The sequence below is a fragment of the Pseudophryne corroboree genome, chromosome 2 (assembly GCF_028390025.1).
Source record: "Pseudophryne corroboree isolate aPseCor3 chromosome 2, aPseCor3.hap2, whole genome shotgun sequence".
NCBI lineage: Eukaryota > Metazoa > Chordata > Amphibia > Anura > Myobatrachidae > Pseudophryne > Pseudophryne corroboree.
The window spans coordinates 795,470,616-795,486,860 of record NC_086445.1 but is presented as its reverse complement, the minus strand read 5'-3'; the positions used below and the strand labels follow the sequence as shown (position 1 = coordinate 795,486,860).

The window sequence follows — 16,245 nt, the reverse complement described above, 5'->3', positions numbered from 1 at the left end:
GGCAGGAGAGGACTCGTCAGAATTGCCAGTGACATGGCCTGCAGGACTATTGGCATTCCTGGGGAAGGAGGAAATTGACACTGAGGGAGTTGGTGGGGTGGTTTGCGTGAGCTTGGTTACAAGAGGAAGGGATTTACTGGTCAGTGGACTGCTTCCGCTGTCACCCAAAGTTTTTGAACTTGTCACTGACTTATTATGAATGCGCTGCAGGTGACGTATAAGGGAGGATGTTCCGAGGTGGTTAACGTCCTTACCCCTACTTATTACAGCTTGACAAAGGGAACACACGGCTTGACACCTGTTGTCCGCATTTCTGGTGAAATACCTCCACACCGAAGAGCTGATTTTTTTGGTATTTTCACCTGGCATGTCAACGGCCATATTCCTCCCACGGACAACAGGTGTCTCCCCGGGTGCCTGACTTAAACAAACCACCTCACCATCAGAATCCTCCTGGTCAATTTCCTCCCCAGCGCCAGCAACACCCATATCCTCCTCATCCTGGTGTACTTCAACACTGACATCTTCAATCTGACTATCAGGAACTGGACTGCGGGTGCTCCTTCCAGCACTTGCAGGGGGCGTGCAAATGGTGGAAGGCGCATGCTCTTCACGTCCAGTGTTGGGAAGGTCAGGCATCGCAACCGACACAATTGGACTCTCCTTGTGGATTTGGGATTTCAAAGAACGCACAGTTCTTTGCGGTGCTTTTGCCAGCTTGAGTCTTTTCAGTTTTCTAGCGAGAGGCTGAGTGCTTCCATCCTCATGTGAAGCTGAACCACTAGCCATGAACATAGGCCAGGGCCTCAGCCGTTCCTTGCCACTCCGTGTGGTAAATGGCATATTGGCAAGTTTACGCTTCTCCTCCGACAATTTTATTTTAGGTTTTGGAGTCCTTTTTTTACTGATATTTGGTGTTTTGGTTTTGACATGCTCTGTACTATGCCATTGGGCATCGGCCTTGGCAGACGACGTTGCTGGCATTTCATCGTCTCGGCCATGACTAGTGGCAGCAGCTTCAGCACGAGGTGGAAGTGGATCTTGATCTTTCCCTAATTTTGGAACCTCAACATTTTTGTTCTCCATATTTTAATAGGCACAACTAAAAGGCACCTCAGGTAAACAATGGAGATGGATGGATTGGATACTAGTATACAATTATGGACGGGCTGCCGAGTGCCGACACAGAGGTAGCCACAGCCGTGAACTACCGCACTGTACTGTGTCTGCTGCTAATATATAGACTGGTTGATAAAGAGATAGTATACTCGTAACTAGTATGTATGTATAAAGAAAGAAAAAAAAACCACGGTTAGGTGGTATATACAATTATGGACGGGCTGCCGAGTGCCGACACAGAGGTAGCCACAGCCGTGAACTACCGCACTGTACTGTGTCTGCTGCTAATATATAGACTGGTTGATAAAGAGATAGTATACTCGTAACTAGTATGTATGTATAAAGAAAGAAAAAAAAACCACGGTTAGGTGGTATATACAATTATGGACGGGCTGCCGAGTGCCGACACAGAGGTAGCCACAGCCGTGAACTACCGCACTGTACTGTGTCTGCTGCTAATATATAGACTGGTTGATAAAGAGATAGTATACTCGTAACTAGTATGTATGTATAAAGAAAGAAAAAAAAACCACGGTTAGGTGGTATATACAATTATGGATGGGCTGCCGAGTGCCGACACAGAGGTAGCCACAGCCGTGAACTACCGCACTGTACTGTGTCTGCTGCTAATATATAGACTGGTTGATAAAGAGATAGTATACTCGTAACTAGTATGTATGTATAAAGAAAGAAAAAAAAACCACGGTTAGGTGGTATATACAATTATGGACGGGCTGCCGAGTGCCGACACAGAGGTAGCCACAGCCGTGAACTACCGCACTGTACTGTGTCTGCTGCTAATATATAGACTGGTTGATAAAGAGATAGTATACTCGTAACTAGTATGTATGTATAAAGAAAGAAAAAAAAACCACGGTTAGGTGGTATATACAATTATGGACGGGCTGCCGAGTGCCGACACAGAGGTAGCCACAGCCGTGAACTACCGCACTGTACTGTGTCTGCTGCTAATATATAGACTGGTTGATAAAGAGATAGTATACTCGTAAGTAGTATGTATGTATAAAGAAAGAAAAAAAAACCACGGTTAGGTGGTATATACAATTATGGACGGGCTGCCGAGTGCCGACACAGAGGTAGCCACAGCCGTGAACTACCGCACTGTACTGTGTCTGCTGCTAATATATAGACTGGTTGATAAAGAGATAGTATACTCGTAACTAGTATGTATGTATAAAGAAAGAAAAAAAAAACACGGTTAGGTGGTATATACAATTATGGACGGGCTGCCGAGTGCCGACACAGAGGTAGCCACAGCCGTGAACTACCGCACTGTACTGTGTCTGCTGCTAATATATAGACTGGTTGATAAAGAGATAGTATACTCGTAACTAGTATGTATGTATAAAGAAAGAAAAAAAAACCACGGTTAGGTGGTATATACAATTATGGACGGGCTGCCGAGTGCCGACACAGAGGTAGCCACAGCCGTGAACTACCGCACTGTACTGTGTCTGCTGCTAATATAGACTGGTTGATAAAGAGATAGTATACTCGTAACTAGTATGTATGTATAAAGAAAGAAAAAAAAACCACGGTTAGGTGGTATATACAATTATGGACGGGTTGCCGAGTGCCGACACAGAGGTAGCCACAGCCGTGAACTACCGCACTGTACTGTGTCTGCTGCTAATATAGACTGGTTGATAAAGAGATAGTATACTACTACTAATATTATATATACTGGTGGTCAGGTCACTGGTCACTAGTCACACTGGCAGTGGCACTCCTGCAGCAAAAGTGTGCACTGTTTTAATATAATATTATGTACTCCTGGCTCCTGCTATAACCTATAACTGGCACTGCAGTAGTGCTCCCCAGTCTCCCCCACAATTATAAGCTGTGTGAGCTGAGCAGTCAGACAGATATATAATATATATAGATGATGCAGCACACTGGCCTGAGCCTGAGCAGTGCACACAGATATGGTATGTGACTGACTGAGTCACTGTGTGTATCGCTTTTTTCAGGCAGAGAACGGATATATTAAATAAACTGCACTGTGTGTCTGGTGGTCACTCACTATATAATATATTATGTACTCCTGGCTCCTGCTATAACCTATAACTGGCACTGCAGTAGTGCTCCCCAGTCTCCCCCACAATTATAAGCTGTGTGAGCTGAGCAGTCAGACAGATATATATAATATTATATATAGATAATAGATGATGCAGCACACTGGCCTGAGCCTGAGCAGTGCACACAGATATGGTATGTGACTGAGTCACTGTGTGCTGTGTATCGCTTTTTTCAGGCAGAGAACGGATTATAAATAAAACTGGTGGTCACTATCAGCAAAACTCTGCACTGTACTGAGTACTCCTAATGCTCCCCAAAATTAGTAAATCAAGTGTCTCTCTAATCTATTCTAAACGGAGAGGACGCCAGCCACGTCCTCTCCCTATCAATCTCAATGCACGTGTGAAAATGGCGGCGACGCGCGGCTCCTTATATAGAATCCGAGTCTCGCGATAGAATCCGAGCCTCGCGAGAATCCGACAGCGTCATGATGACGTTCGGGCGCGCTCGGGTTAACCGAGCAAGGCGGGAAGATCCGAGTCGCTCGGACCCGTGAAAAAAAACATGAAGTTCTGGCGGGTTCGGATTCAGAGAAACCGAACCCGCTCATCTCTATCATTAACAAAATGTTTTATTGAAAGATGGGAGATGCGATAAGAGAGCAAGTATTGTGGTGGTACAAATACTTCTGTGATTTCTTAAGCAGTATTCTCCTTACAAAAGTTTTGAAACCTCCCTTTGGAAATCCTCCATACGGCATGCCCATGTATGTTACAAAGAAAGGAAAGAAATCCAATAAAAAAATCACAATTAATGTATTTTGATATACATGATCAGGGGTGTAGCGAGGTTGGCTTCAGTGGAGTGCGAGATCTGTGCGCTGGAATAGTTAGAGGGCGCACTGCCGCCTGCCACCTTCCTGTGCCCACTATTCCGTGGGCCGCTGTAAAGGCAGCCGCAAAGCAGGAGGAGGAGAAACAGAGGCGCGCACACTGGAACAAGCCTAGGTAAGGAACAGGGTAGGCCAGAGGCAACAGCAGGAGACATTGACAGCCAGCACATGCCGGAGCTCTGCCGTCCTCTTTATATGTCTCACTGTCTGGTTGTAGCTCTGCAGCAGGGTTACTTCTGTGCTGCTACACCACTCCCTAACCTCGCTGCTGCAGCACCTCTTTCTGCCCCGGCTGCTGCATCGCCTCTTGTCCCAGCTCATACTCTCCCGGAAGCAGCGGGAGGCTCCCGTTTTTGGGGGTAGCCCCCCGAACCCCCGGAAGAGTATGCAAGTCTCCCGCATCCTGCTCGCATCCTAGTGATGCGGGCAGGATGGAGAGATACTCTTCTGAGTTTGCGGGTCCGTGGAGTGGTGAATGGGTTAAAATGTCACAGCCCAGCCCCGCCCCCTGAAGTCTTCTGCAGCGTCTCCTCGCCGGGCTTCTCCCGGAGAGGAGACAGTAAAAGTAGGTAAGTATGTCCCAGCTGCTGTAGCACCTCTCTATGCCGCCGCTGCTGCAACATCTCTTTCTGCCTCGGCTACTGCAGCACCTCTCTTTGGCCCTCATTCCGAGTTGTTCGCTCGCAAGCCGCTTTTCGCAGCAGTGCACACGCTAAGCCGCCGCCCTCTGGGAGTGAATCTTAGCTTAGCAGAATTGCGAATGAAGTATTAGCAATATTGCGAAAAGATTTTTCTTTGCAGTTTCTGAGTAGCTCGAGACTTACTCTTCCAGTTGGATCAGTTCAGTGCTTGTCGTTCCTGGTTTGACGTCACAAACACACCCAGCGTTCGCCCAGACACTCCCCCGTTTCAACAGCCACTCCCGCGTTTTTCCCAGAAACGGCAGCGTTTTTTCACACACTCCCATAAAACGGCCAGTTTCCGCCCAGAAACACCCACTTCCTGTCAATCACACTACGATCACCAGAACGAAGAAAAAACCTTGTAATGCCGTGAGTAAAATACCAAATTTCTTAGCAAATTTACTTGGCGCAGCCGCAGTGCGATTATTGCGCATGCGCAGTTAGCGGAAAATCGCACCGATGCGAAGGAAAAGAACGAGCGAACAACTCGGAATGAGGGCCTTTGTCACAGCTGTTGCAGCACTACTCTCTGCCCTGGCTGCTACAGCACCTCTCTCTACATTGATGTTTCAGCACATCTCTGTGCCCCAGCTGCTGCTCTAACACATCTGTCTGTATTAGAAGCTACAGAGTAACAAGTGTAAGCAGCTCTACTGTGGCATAACGTGTATAAGTGGCTCTACTGTGGTGTAACATGTATAAATTGCTCTATTGTGGTGTAACATGTATAAGTGGCTCTACTCTGGCATACTATGTGTAAGCGACTTTACCATTTTGTATAACATGTATAAGAACATAAGTATGAGGTGGAGGATTAGGCCGCGGGAGGGGGGGGGGGGGTAAGTTAGGGTTAGGCACTAAGGGGAGGGCTAGGGTTAGGCTGCGGGAGGCGAGGGTTAGGGTAAGGAGAATTTTTAGCAGACTTAAATGTGTCAGGATTCTGAACGTCAGGATTCCACTATCGGTATTCAGTATTATGACCGCCATCATCCTGACTGTCGAGATCCCGTACCCCACCCCCCAGTAAATATAGATACTGCAAATATTACATATTGGGACCCTCCCCAAGAAATGATTACTTGTCCCATTTTATATAAACACTGCATAGATACGCTTACATCATGGGATCCTTCCCAAGAAATGTTTACACGTCCCATTATATATAATCACTGCATAGACATGCTTACATCATGGGATCCTCCCCAAGAAATATTTACACGTCCCATTATATATAATCACTGCATAGACATGCTTACATCATGGGATCCTCCCCAAGAAATGTTTACATGTCCCACTAAATATAGATACTGCATATATTACATCATGGGATTCTCCTCAATAAATATTAACATTTTTCAGAACATAATGCACAGGCCTATCTCTATCTCTACCCTTTTTCTGCCTCGGCTGCTGCAGCACCACTCTCTGCATTAGAAGCTGCAGAGTAACACGTATAAGCGGCTCTACTGTGGTTTAACGTTTAGAAATGGCTCTACTGTGGCATATGTATAAGCGGCTCTACCATGTTGTATAACATGTATAAGGGGCTCTTCTGTGTGGAGTAAAGTGTATATGGAGTACTACTGTGTGGTGTAATATGAACTGCAGACACTACTGTGCGGTGTAATGTGAATAACGGACAATACTCTTTGGTGTAATTTGAATTGATACTATTATGTGGCCACGCCCCTTCCCCATGAAGCCACGCCCATATATTTTTGTTGCGCGCCTTCAGTGCACACTATCCCTATTTTACACATGGGGGGTGCCCAAAGGAAGCTTTCGTCCTAAGATCCACAAGGTTTGGAATCGGACCTGTCACTAATTTAGCATTTTTAAATATTTCTTATTTTCAAATGTAACATGCACCCAGTTCAGTACAGGAGAGGAGGCGCTGAAACATACCTAGCTATGGCACCTAGCTACACATCTGGACATAGAGGGTCATTCCGAGTTGATGGTTCGCTGCAGTTTTTCGCAGTGCAGCGGTCAGGTCTCTACTGCGCATGCGTATGCACTGCAAAGTGCATGCGCGTCGTACGGGTACACAGCGGATCGTTGATGAGCTACGGATTTAATGAAGAATCCATTTGCACAGGCGATCGCAAGGAGATTGACAGGAAGAGGGCGTGTGTGGGTGGCAACTGACCGTTTTCTGGGAGTGTTTGGAAAAAACGCAGGCGTGTCCAAGCGTTTGCAGGGCGGTTGTTTTACGTCAATTCCGGGACCAAAAAGACTGAAGTGATCGCAAGGGCTGAGTAAGTCCAGACCTACGCAGAAACTGCACAAAATGTTTTTGCACAGCTTGGCTGCACATGCGATCGCACACTTGCAAAGCGAAGATACACTCTCCCATGGGCGGCGACTATGCGTTTGCACGGCTGCTAAAAGTAGCTAGCAAGCGATTAACTCGGAATGAGGGCCATAATACAGAAATATTTTGAAGAAAACAGTGAATGGCCACCCATTTCCGCAATTTACTGACAGCAAAAAATAATTGCTATGATTTCTACCAGATTTTGATCCACTAGAACATTTTTTTCTCGAACTCGTTCCACATGGACACTAACAGTGTGTGTTTTTAAGGTATTCTTTGGAATAATTAATTCCACCTGTAGATCTATTGTGTTAGTCAGTTAAGACTAGCAATGTGCACCGGAAATTTTTCGGGTTTTGTGTTTGGATTCGGTACCGCGGCCGTGTTTTGGATTCGGACGCGTTTTGGCAAAACCTCCCTGAAATTTTTTTGTCGGATTCGGGTGTGTTTTGAATTCGGGTGTTTTTTTTTCAAAACACCCTCAAAAACAGCTTAAATCATAGAATTTGGGGGTAATTTTTATCCTATAGTATTATTAACCTCAATAACCATAATTTACACTAATTTCCAGTCTATTCTGAACACCTCACACCTCAAAATACTATTTTCAGTCCTAAAATTTGCACCGAGGTCGCTGGATGACTAAGCTAAGTGACCCAAGAGGGCAGCACAAACACCTGGCCCATCTAGGAGTGGCACTGCAGTGTCAGACAGGATGGCACTTAAAAAAATTGGCCCCCAAACAGCACATGATGCAAAGAAAAGAGAAAAAGAGGTGCACTGTGGTCGCTGGACGGCTAAGCTAAGCGACACAAACACCTCAATATCACAAGAATTATTCGTTCTAATCAATGGCATTATTGGTCCAAATCACTGGAAGAAAATGACAAATCACAGGAATTATTTCTAATCAATGGTATTATTGGTTCAAATCACTGGAAGAAAATGACAAAATCACTGGAATTATATGGCAGTAATGTCGGGAATTATATCAAATGGCAGTACCACTGGACATATACGGAAGTGTCAGACAGGATGGCACTTGAAAAAATAGTCCCCAAACAGCACATGATGCAAAGAGAAAAAGAGGTACACTGTGGTCGCTGGATGGCTAAGCTAAGCGACACAAACACCTCAATATCACAGGAATTATTTGTTCTAATCAATGGTATTATTTGTCCAAATCACTGGAAGAAAATGACAAAATCACAGGAATTATTTGTTCTAATCAATGGTATTATTGGTCCAAATCACTGGAAGAAAATGACAAAATCACAGGAATTATTCGTTCTAATCAATGGTATTATTGGTCCAAATCACTGGAAGAAAATGACAAAATCATTGGAATCACTTGGCAAGATCACTGTAATTAATAATTAATTATAAATCACTGATATTAATTGGTAATTTCTCGCTATCGCCTGCCTAGTGAAGTGGAATCTAGATGGGATTTTGTACCGGGGACACAATAACTTCATCAATTGTCTAAATCCCAATGCACTAATGGCAGAAAGCGGGCGCACGTCTAACAGCGCACTGATTATACTGAGAACTGATTATACTGATCAATCACTGATTATACTGAGCACTGATGATACTACGGAGAACTGACACTGAGCATCGAGAACAGCACTGGACTATTGTACTGTAGTATACTGGTCACCACAATGCTGCACTGTACTACTATATACTGCTCACAACAATGCAGCACAAATATGGATACTTGAAGTAACACGGAGCTGCAAGATACAGCAATGGCCTACTGTACTGTACAACTATATACTGTTGGTCACCAAAATGCTGCACTGTACTACTATATATACTGCTCACAAAAATGCAGCACAGATACGGAATGGATACTTGCAGTGACACGGAGCTGCAAGATACAGCAATGGCCTATTGTACTGTACATCTATATACTGTTGGTCACCAAAATGCTGCACTGTACTACTATATATACTGCTCACAAAAATGCAGCACAGATATGGAATGGATACTTGCAGTGACACGGAGCTGCAAGATACAGCAATGGCCTACTGTACTGTACAACTATATACTGTTGGTCACCAAAATGCAGCACACTGAGCACAGATATTTGAAGCACACTAAGCACAGATATGAAGCTTTTCAGGCAGAGAACGTAGATATTTGCAGCACACTGAGCACAGATATTTGCAGCACACTGAGCACAGATATGGAGCTATTCAGGCAGAGAACGTAGCCACGTCCTCTCCGTTCAATCTCCAATGCACGAGTGAAAATGGCGGCGATGCGCGGCTCTTTATATAGAATACGAATCTTGCGAGAATCCGACAGCGGGATGATGACGTTCGGCCGCGTTTGGGTTAACGGAGCAAGGCGGGAAGATCCGAGGCTGCCTCGGAACTGGGTAAAATAGATGAAGTTCGGGGGGGTTCGGATCTCGACGAACCGAACCCGCTCATCTCTAGTTAAGACACCTGTGCTCCAGCTAGAAGATCTGAAAAACATGCACTGTTACTTTTCCGTGAGGACCCGGTTTAAGAGACACTGCATTAGAATACTGACAGAAAAGAACCAGTGGCATTATTTGCTATTGGAACTCTTTCCTGCCTGTGTTATAGTGTATTATCTCAACTAGTGGCGTCACAAGGTGGGGGCGGGGGGTGCGTCCCGCACCCGGGTGTGACACCCGGAGGGAAGTGACACCAAATGTCAGCTCCTCCGCAGTGTCAGGAGCCAGGTGCTGCAGTGAGAAAGTCTCCTACAGCACCCGGCTCCTGTGATAGACGAGGATCCGACAGCGCACGGAGACTGTCTCCGGGGGAAGCCCAGCATCTCCAGAGATGCTTGGGCATACCCCCAGAGTGACGATTCTGGGATCCCCGCGAAGCAACACCCCCCATGGGTAAGACCATGCCCCTTTTACTGCGAGCACGGCAGGAGCTCAGGGGTGCGCACTGGGTGACGCATCTGACCTCAACTATGGAATTATGACTGAAAAGCACAGTCACATACCTCCCAACATCTGAACCCTCTAATGCAGGACTCCCTTGGGTGGCTTCACCGCGTGCATGCCCAAAAAGGGGGCATGGGCTACGAAAAAGGGGCATGGCTTTGCGGAAATGCTGTGATCGCGAGCTACGCCTCCCTTTTTCATCACTTTGGGAGTATGGCCAGCACTCTGTGAGCTGCTGGCATGCCCCCAGTCACACCCTCTCATGTGACTCACCGCTGCTCTGCTAAGCAAAGCAGCGAGTGACAGGATCTTTCACCTATACTCCCCACTGCAAAATACGGGACAGTTGGGAGGTATGCAGTGAGTTCTTCTCCTCCCCCATGTAATATGTACAGAAACAATAAGGAAACATTTCAGACTTGCACACAAGTTAGACACCATTGTTCTTGCATTGTGTAGGCATACAGACATATGGGCAGCACAGTGTGTCCAAAGTTGCAAGTAGGTGTATGCATGCTGCAACTTGTGCAACAGAGTCCAGCATGAAATAGGCGTTTCTGAGTGGCAACTTTGCTATGCGTATCAAAACAAATGTGGTGACTATTTCATGAGAGTATCGTGGGAGTGCATATACAGCTCCGTGTAACTCTGAGTCATGCATACTGAGAAGCCGAGGCATAGTGTGGAGCCATGTCACCCGGAGCAAGCTCATGTCACTGCGTCCACACCCTCCCTTCCCTGGGCTCTAATCACCTCATCACTGTCCTCAGCCCTCATCACCTCAGTATCTCATCACTGTCAGCCCCTCAAAACTGTACTCAGTCTCTCAACACTGTCCTCCATCCCTCAATATTCCCATATCCCCTTCCTCAGCCACAGCCCCATCACCATCCTCAGCCACAGCTACATTACCTTCCACAGCCACAGCTCCCATCACTTTCCTCAGCCACAGCCCCCATCACCTTCCTTAGCAACAGCACCATCACCTTCCTCAGCCACAGCCCCATCACATTCCTCAGCCACAGCCCCCATTACGTTCCTCAGCCTCCGCCCCACCACCTTCCTTGGCCACAGCCCCCCATTACCTTCCTCAGTCGCAGCCCCTCACCATCATTAGTCACAGCCGAAGCAGTACCATCCTTAGCCACCAGCTACATCACCATCCTCAGTCCCCAGCCACATCACCATCCTTAGCCCCAGACCCTCACCTGTACAGGTGTACTTACCTCTACCCACCAATTGGACTGACATGTCTTACCTGAACGGTCTGAACCAGCTTCAGGATTGATATAAAGGATGAAGCTTACCATGAACTTTGTAAACTGCTTTGCTTGACCGATAGAGTAGTGGTGTGGACTGATACAGCAGACATTTCAGGATTCCAGCAAAAGCGTTTGTTCATCTACAGCAGTCATTCCCAACCACAGTCCTCGAGGCACACTAACAGTCCAGGTTTTAGTGATATCCAGGCTTCAGCACAGGTGACTTAATTAGTAGCTCAGTTATTTTGATTTAACCATCTGTGCTGTAGCCTGGATATCACTAAAACCTGCACTGTTGGTATGCCTTGAGGACCGTGGTTGGGAATGCCTGATCTACAGTATGCCTAGGAGATCATTCCTCTAGAAGTGAGCAAAAATGACCGGCTCTAATCATTAGTCCTACCATATTGCTTGGACTACTCCATGATAAAGCTCCATTGGAACTGGAAGCATCCATAGGAACAGGCTCATATCAGGATCTTTTATGAACTATCTACATATTTGCTTAAAAAATTGGCACAAATATTTTTTTAACTATTTTTTGTTGTTGTGAGTAATAACATTGAATTGTGACTTAAGATGCACCAGCGGATCATGGAAGCAGACTGGAGACGTCTATTTACACAAGACGCTTCCTGCTGCATTTGCATATTAGTTGTACGGTATTGAACAGCTGCTTCCTCACGGCTGTGCAATAGCATTCAACTCTGAATCAGACACTTAGTTTGTCCAATTATCGTATTAGCATATGAAAGTGAGTACAATGCTGCAGCATAGGAAAAGTCAGCCGGGTGTGATATGAGATTCCGTGGTCGGGATGCCAGCGGTCACATGACTGGCACTGGCATCCTGTCCATGAGAATGCCAACAGGGGACGGGGTAATTATTTTACCCCTGACCTGTGCCCTGGGTGGCACCTAGGGCTAAGACCCAGGGGGCGGCGGCTAAGGCTAAGATTGTGGTGGGGGGGGTGTGGCTAAGGCTAATCTGGTGCTTCACCATAACCCCCTCCTGGGCCTAACCCAATACTTACCCTCAGGATGTCAGCAGTCAGTGTTCTAGCAACGAGATTCCCAGTGGTGTAGGGATTCAGACGTCGGTAACATGACCGCCGGCATCCCTAGTGCCGGGACACTAACCGCATCCCAATCAGCCACATTACCTTACAACTTAAAATGAGTCCCTAAATGCATATATTTGCTCATATGCTGATTTGCATGCATGTTTGGATTGCATCACCTCTATCTATGCTTGTTCAAGCCATCATCATTATCAATGCACACCTATTCCTGAGTGCAAGAGATCCATCTGAACTCTGGCTTCCATGGCAGCTATGCTACAAAGAAAAAGAGGGGAAAAAATATGTACTTTTGTAGTAATAATAATAATAATAATAATAATAATAATAATAATAATTTTATTTATATAGTGCTCTTTCTCCAATAGGACTCAAGGCGCTTAACAGATACATAGCATAATATAGTACAGAAAATAATGAAGTACATTTTCATAAAATACAGAAGCATGAAGATACTAAAAGGGACACTATGGAAATGCTTGAGTAAACAGGAAAGTCTTGAGTCTACTTTTGAAGGATTCTATAGTTGGGGCCTCTCGCACTGTGCGGGGAAGTGAGTTCCATAGAGTCGGAGCCGCATGACTAAAAGCTCGACCCCCAGATGAATTACGGTAGATTCTAGGTACTGCTAAAAGTCCTTCATCTACAGATCGCAGTAATCGAGGGGGCAGTATGGGGTCAGAAGCTGTTTCAGGTACCTTGGGCCCTGGTCATGTAATGCTTTGAAACTCAGTAAGCCAATCTTGAAGATGATTCGCCATCTTACAGGCAGCCAGTGAAGGGAGTAGAGGATGGGTGTTATGTGGCTAGAACGGGGCTGGTTGGTTAACAGCCTGGCAGCTGTATTTTGCACCAGCTGTAAGCGTTGCAATTCTTTTGCTGGGAGACCAAGGTAGAGGGCATTACAGTAGTCTAATCGAGATGATACAAATGCATGTATGACTTTTGGCATATCATCTGAGGGAATTAAGTGCTTGATTCTGGCTATGTTCCTCAGGTGAAAGAATGAGGATTTGATTGTGGCTGATATCTGATGTTTAAGTGTCAAGCCACCATCCAGGACAACGCCAAGATTCCGCACACGATCACTGGTCTGTAATTCTGAATCCCCGAGTGTAATTCCAGTTGGTTGGCTATGCTGCAGTCTTGTCCTTTGATGTTGCGGTCGTATCATAAGGACCTCTGTTTTATCCGGGTTCAGTCACAGCCAACTGGCGCTCATCCACTCATGTAGCTCAGCTAGACAGCCATTTAGGGTTGCTATTGGGTTATCAGTGCCCGGAGCAAAGGACAAGTACAGTTGTGTATCATCTGCATAGCAGTGGTAGACTAGCCCATGGCGCCTGATTATTTCACCCAATGGGAGCATGTATACTGCAAAAAGCATGGGGGATAGTATAGAACCTTGTGGGACACCACATGGCAATGGCACTGGTGGTGATGAGTATAATCCAGACGATACTCTCTGTGACCTGCCTGTGAGAAATTATTTGAACCAGCTTAGGACTGTGCCATCCAGACCACAGAAATGTATCAGAAAATAGTTTCATTATAAAAATAATAGAAAAATATATTTAATGGGTTTAATAAATAGACCCCAGTGTCTTAATAACTGCCCAGGACCAACCTCAAATTTAATCCATCGCTGTCTATGACAATTACATTTACCGAATAGTGATAATACATGCTAATGGTACAGTAAACTACTATACATTGCTTAATACTTAGACGGTTGAGGAAATGCAGTGCTAGGAATACTGTACTTCATAAACAATGTAATTTTTGTCTCTGGTCCAAGCTCCTGAGGACTACTTATGTTCATACTAGAGATGAGCGCCTGAAATTTTTCGGGTTTTGTGTTTTGGTTTTGGGTTCGGTTCCGCGGCCGTGTTTTGGGTTCGAACGCGAATTTTTTTTGTCGGATTCGGGTGTGTTTTGGATTCGGGTGTTTTTTTCAAAATACACTAAAAAACAGCTTAAATCATAGAATTTGGGGGTCATTTTGATCCCAAAGTATTATTAACCTCAAAAACCATAATTTACACTCATTTTCAGTCTATTCTGAATACCTCACACCTCACAATATTATTTTTAGTCCTAAAATTTGCACCGAGGTCGCTGTGTGAGTAAGATAAGCGACCCTAGTGGCCGACACAAACACCGGGCCCATCTAGGAGTGGCACTGCAGTGTCACGCAGGATGTCCCTTCCAAAAAACCCTCCCCAAACAGCACATGACGCAAAGAAAAAAAGAGGCGCAATGAGGTAGCTGTGTGAGTAAGATTAGCGACCCTAGTGGCCGACACAAACACCGGGCCCATCTAGGAGTGGCACTGCAGTGTCACGCAGGATGGCCCTTCCAAAAAACCCTCCCCAAACAGCACATGACGCAAAGAAAAAAAGAGGCGCAATGAGGTAGCTGTGTGAGTAAGATTAGCGACCCTAGTGGCCGACACAAACACCGGGCCCATCTAGGAGTGGCACTGCAGTGTCACGCAGGATGTCCCTTCCAAAAAACCCTCCCCAAACAGCACATGACGCAAAGAAAAAAAGAGGCGCAATGAGGTAGCTGTGTGAGTAAGATTAGCGACCCTAGTGGCCGACACAAACACCGGGCCCATCTAGGAGTGGCACTGCAGTGTCACGCAGGATGTCCCTTCCAAAAAACCCTCCCCAATCAGCACATGATGCAAAGAAAAAGAAAAGAAAAAAGAGGTGCAAGATGGAATTGTCCTTGGGCCCTCCCACCCACCCTTATGTTGTATAAACAAAACAGGACATGCACACTTTAACCAACCCATCATTTCCAGTGACTGGAATCCACCATCTCAGCTCCCTGTGTACTTTGTGGAGGCAATTGCTGCTGGTCAATGTCTCCGCGGAGGAATTGATTATAATTCATTTTAATGAACATCATCTTCTCCACATTTTCTGGATGTAACCTCGTACGCCGATTGCTGACAAGGTGAGCGGCGGCACTAAACACTCTTTCGGAGTACACACTTGTGGGAGGGCAACTTAGGTAGAATAAAGCCAGTTTGTGCAAGGGCCTCCAAATTGCCTCTTTTTCCTGCCAGTATAAGTACGGACTGTGTGACGTGCCTACTTGGATGCGGTCACTCATATAATCCTCCACCATTCTATCAATGTTGAGAGAATCATATGCAGTGACAGTAGACGACATGTCCGTAATCGTTGTCAGGTCCTTCAGTCCGGACCAGATGTCAGCATCAGCAGTCGCTCCAGACTGCCCTGCATCACCGCCAGCGGGTGGGCTCGGAATTCTGAGCCTTTTCCTCGCACCCCCAGTTGCGGGAGAATGTGAAGGAGGAGATGTTGACAGGTCGCGTTCCGCTTGACTTGACAATTTTGTCACCAGCAGGTCTTTCAACCCCAGCAGACCTGTGTCTGCCGGAAAGAGAGATCCAAGGTAGGCTTTAAATCTAGGATCGAGCACGGTGGCCAAAATGTAGTGCTCTGATTTCAACAGATTGACCACCCGTGAATCCTTGTTAAGCGAATTAAGGGCTGCATCCACAAGTCCCACATGCCTAGCGGAATCGCTCCCTTTTAGCTCCTTCTTCAATGCCTCCAGCTTCTTCTGCAAAAGCCTGATGAGGGGAATGACCTGACTCAGGCTGGCAGTGTCTGAACTGACTTCACGTGTGGCAAGTTCAAAGGGCATCAGAACCTTGCACAACGTTGAAATCATTCTCCACTGCACTTGAGACAGGTGCATTCCACCTACTATATCGTGCTCAATTGTATAGGCTTGAATGGCCTTTTGCTGCTCCTCCAACCTCTGAAGCATATAGAGGGTTGAATTCCACCTCGTTACCACTTCTTGCTTCAGATGATGGCAGGGCAGGTTCAGTAGTTTTTGGTGGTGCTCCAGTTTTCTGTACGTGGTGCCTGTA

At 46.1% G+C, this 16,245-nt stretch overlaps 1 long non-coding RNA gene across 2 annotated transcripts in view; it reads right to left on the bottom strand.

Moving 5' to 3' along the window:
* Positions 1 to 16,245, bottom strand: part of LOC135051257 (uncharacterized) — a 146,121-nt gene that overhangs the window by 95,114 nt on the left and 34,762 nt on the right. The window contains exon 3 of one of the 2 annotated variants that reach the window (XR_010242138.1): positions 12,478 to 12,587. The exons of the other annotated variant lie outside the window; for it this stretch is intronic. This is a non-coding gene — a long non-coding RNA (uncharacterized LOC135051257). Of the gene's footprint in view, positions 1 to 12,477; positions 12,588 to 16,245 lie in introns of those variants that run through there. 2 annotated transcript variants of the gene reach the window in all.